This window comes from Dipodomys spectabilis, unplaced genomic scaffold, assembly GCF_019054845.1.
Source record: "Dipodomys spectabilis isolate Male_0828 unplaced genomic scaffold, ASM1905484v1 ptg000507l, whole genome shotgun sequence".
In the NCBI taxonomy this organism is placed as follows: domain Eukaryota; kingdom Metazoa; phylum Chordata; class Mammalia; order Rodentia; family Heteromyidae; genus Dipodomys; species Dipodomys spectabilis.
This window is the reverse complement of record NW_024871184.1, coordinates 257170-261808: the sequence shown is the minus strand read 5'-3', so window position 1 is coordinate 261808 and position 4639 is coordinate 257170. Positions and strand designations below refer to the sequence as shown.

The window sequence follows — 4639 nt, the reverse complement described above, 5'->3', positions numbered from 1 at the left end:
AGATAAAATTTGTAATAGTAGTAAACGTGAAAAGTAATTCCTAGACCTGTTGTTTTGCCATTTACAATGTCAAAGAATAATATCACGTCACTCATAATTCTTAAAGAATGCAAGGGAAAATGTTAGTCCCCATCATGTTCCCAAAAAAGCCAGTGGATCCTCAAGGATAACAGTAGACCAGCAGAAATTCTATGTAGCAGACATGGAGCTTGAAAGAGAAAGAGAGGACATGAGAGAGCGTGAAAGAGGGAGAAATATCATAATACTGAAAGTGCATAACAGATAAAAAAAGAGCTGTATGAGAATACACATACTGTTATCTTTAGACTCTACATGTACATTTGAAAGTATTTGATGTATGATAATCCATCAACCCAAAATATAAAATGATTTTAATAAAAAATAAAAATGACTCAGAAGTAATTAAAAATGCTAAAACAATTTTCACATTAGCAAACTCTCAGAGATATTTCATGACTTTGAAAAGAATAAAGTGGCTGGGGTTAGTATAACAATACACAAAATTTATGAAAAGATATTCATATATTTCATTATATAACCCAAAGCAGAAAGCAAATGTTGTTTAGATGAATTTTTAAAACCCAGTCTATCAGAAGCTGAGATGGTGGCTGTTGTAGAGTGCCTGCCTTGCATGCATGAGGCCTTGTGTTTGATTCCTCAGCATCACATAAGTAGAAAAGAACGGAACTGGTTCTGTGGCTCAAGTGGTAGCACTAGCCTTGAGCTGAGGTACAGCAACCAGGCCCCAGAGTTCAACCCCATGGCCAACAAAATCAAAGTAAAAAACAAAACAAAACAGTCTCCCACTTTTGTGACCTCAACTCTGTAATATCACTGCTTCAGCCTAGGGCTAAGATTTTAAGTGTGGACATTTATCATCCCTCCTGATTCTGACTGTACTTGATAATTTTTTAATCAATATTTTGTTCTTAATTTTGCTTTTTGTAAATTCACATGCAACTATAAAAAATGGTTTGGCCATCCCAGTAACCTTCTCAAAGTACCTCCTCATGATGAATAACAAAAAGTTTTATTATATTATAAGGGAAACAATACTACAAATAAAGAAACACAATAACTAAATCTTAATGATTAATAAAATAAAATATCAAAGAATTACCAGTGTTTTCAGTATTTGAAGTATACTTACATATTTGATTTTACTATTCTTACGTTCCTGTACATTTAACACTGAATAAGATTATGATGTTCAACAAGAGTTTTATAGGCTATGTGTAGTCTTTAAAGTTACCCACTAAGATTGCTTTTTATGACTCATCTCATCATTTGTATATGGCTTACATCATCATTTGTTCCTCAATAACATATAAAGTAAGGAAGCCCTAAAGTTTTAAGAGAAACTGTGCAGTTAACAAAGTCTTAACTCTTCACTCTGCTTCTTTACACTAAGACTTTGCAACATCTCATTAGTAATGTTTCTATAAACTCTGAAATGTACTTTTTAGTAGCATATGTCTGCTACCATAAATCTTAAATATTTATAGAAAAGTTGTATGACCTGACAAACAGTCATAATTTTGGCCTATATAAGCAAATTCCCAAAATTAAATATATTTAAAACATTAAAACTTTTAACAAACCTTAATACTTGCCGAAGTGTTCATTATGACAGGTGCCTTATACAGAATAATTGAATTCGTCCTCCTACACATCTCTTTTTTTATTTTTATTTTTTGTGAACATACTGTACATAGGGGTTACAATTACATGGGCAAGATAATGAGTACATTTCTTATCAAGCATTGCAGCCTCCTCCTTTGTTTACCCTTCACATCCCTTCCCAGCCTTCCTCTGCCCCCCAACCCAATTCCCCCCACCCCCCGATCCTACACATCTCTTGAACAACAATATCTGGGATTATTTTGTTTTGACATGTCAATCTTGACTATTCTTAAATGTGTGCTTATGTAAGAGGTACATGGTTCTAAAATTTCACGAGAAGTCTTCAAAACTTACTTTTCTTTGAATTGTCTAGTTTAAGAAAATCAATTACACTTTATATATAAAAAATGCTCTGTGCTCAGTTCAGCAGCACATACACTAAAATTGGAACAATACAGAGAAGATTGACATGGCCCTTGTGCAAGGTTGACATGCAAATTCTTGAATCATTCCATATTTTTACAACTAAAGATGCTGGAGAGGATGTGGCCACAAGGGAACCTTACTTGATTCTTGGTGGGAGTGTTAACTTGTTCAACCACTTTGGAAAGCAGTATGGAGGCTCATCAAAAGACTCCATATAAAGCTCCCCTATGACCCAGCAATCACACGTTTGGGGATTTACCCAAATGATCACAAAGAAGACCATACTAAAACTACCAGCACAAATATGTTTACTGCAGCATTATTTACAATAGCTAAGATATGTAGCCCACCCCGATGGCCCACAGAAGATGAATGGATCATGAAAATGTGGTATATATACACAATGAAATTCTACGCCTCCATCAGAAAGAATGACATTGCCCAATTTGTTAAGAATTGGAAAGACTTCGAAAAAAATTTATTAAGTGAAGTAAGCCAAGTCCAAAGAAACATAGGTCCCATGGTTTCCCTTATTTTCAACAGCTAATATATGTCTGGGATAAGCAGAATAGATCATAAGCTATGTGCATATCAGATAAGATGATATTATAGGAAATGAACCAGACAAGTCGTTTTTTTGTTTCTTGCTATTGTTTCTAAGATAGTTATAATGTGTGATGTGATTTTTTTTTGTTCCTTTATATGTTCCTCCCCTACGCTCTAACCCCTGTTTTCACTGTATTTGAAGTTGGTGTGCCTACATCCTGTGTATATGTTTCTCTAATTTGGGGAGGGGAAAGGGAAATACAAAATTTTTAAATAGGGACACAGGTTGAGATGCACAAGACACTATGTTGAAAAATGAACTTTACAATTTAGACAGGGGAAGGGGGAGGGGAGTGTATTTGTGGAGGTGGGAGGGAAGGGATGGTGGAAGAAAAAGAAAGGAAGAGGTAACAATGCTTGTTAGGAAATGTACTCATTATTTGCTCATATAAATATGACACCTCTATGCAGTTATTTTTACAGGTGGACCCATTGCAACAATGAGAAGTACAAGTCATTATGTCGAAAACGAACTTTACAACTTTGGTGGCGGGGGCAGGGAGGATTGGGTGGGAGCGCTGGGGGAGGAGGGGAAGGGATGGGAAGGAGAAACAAAGGAGGAGGCTACAATTCTTGATAAAAAATGTACTCATTATCTTGCCCATGTAATTGTAGCCCCTCTGTACAGTATTTTCACAGTAAAAAAAAAAAAAAGTATAAAAATGTTCTAATATAGAAGAGTTTATTTCCTCTATTTTACCCAGATAATAACGTTAACAAAGAAATTAATGCAGAACGCTGATATGCTGATATGAAGTTATTTTGAATAAATGTGTGTGGGGGGTGTGTACACACACACATGCACACATGCACACATGCACATGCTTGTGTATGGGCATGCTCAGAGTTTGAAATCAGGGCTTCAAGGTCTTGCTAGGCCTTTCCTCTCTAGATTGATGAGCTAATATATGAGCTACATCTCCATTCCTGGCTCTTTGCTAGTTCATTATAATTTCTGAAAAATAATCTCATGAATTTATTCTGCCCTGAGTGGCTTCCAACAGTTATCCATAGATCTCAGGCTCCTGAGTAGATATCCCGTGTAGATAGTATTACAGGTGTGACCAGCCAGGGCAAGGCTTTCAGAATAATTTTAAAAGTAGAAGAAAGTTTACTTGATGGGGGCCTGTTTTATAATCTCCTACTTTTAAAGCATTTTGGAGTGATTATATGTGAATTTACTTCGTTTTCAGATTCTTAAAAGATAGTAAGTGTTGGTATTTAAAAGTTTTAGTACTTTTTAAAAAAGGATACTGGAGCTGTGGGACAAAAGAAATTTGACTCTCTTTGGACCTCAATTTATAAGCTCAGCTCTGTGCATGGTAACCCAATGTCACCAACACAGTCTTTGTTGGAGACAAAATGTAACAGAAAACAATCATCATGGGCAATATTTGGTATGCTATTATTTATAGGACAATATGAATATTGAATTGAGAGTGTAGGAGAATGGAGAGATTTTACCTACAATTTTTGTATTGCTAAAAGGTTTTTGGAGACTGTGACTCATTTCCTTCCTCACTGTGTGTCTTTGGGCCATACACTTCGTGCCTTTAATTACAAATTTTCCCAACACTAAAATGATAATACATTAGCATTATAGCAAATGTTATCTTAAGAATTGGGACAAATAAAACTTGCAAAATACTTAACATAAACTTCTATGAATGAGCTTTGAGTTTAGCCATAATTTTTAATACTAAATAAAATGCAATAATATTACAGAAAACATTACAGGTAGTGAGCAACCAGAAGGAATATGATCTATTGACCATGCTCTGCTTCCAAGGGAGCCAGGTGTACAACGTAAAATGCTTTAAATCAAACTGGTTATCTTATACCTTGGTAGTGTAAAAGTATCAAGGACAGAATAATGAAGGAATGTTGTAGACTGAGGTAATGTCCATATGATAATGTGCAAAACAGATAAAACATAAAAGTACCTGAGCAGTATATTGTGTTT

General features: G+C 35.1%; 1 non-coding gene across 1 annotated transcript; it reads left to right on the top strand.

Moving 5' to 3' along the window:
• Window positions 1-2058: 2058 nt before the first annotated feature.
• LOC122099277 lies at window positions 2059-2165 on the top strand. The gene has a single exon (XR_006145897.1). It is a non-coding gene; the product is annotated as a U6 spliceosomal RNA (small nuclear RNA).
• The last annotated feature ends 2474 nt before the right edge of the window (window positions 2166-4639 follow it).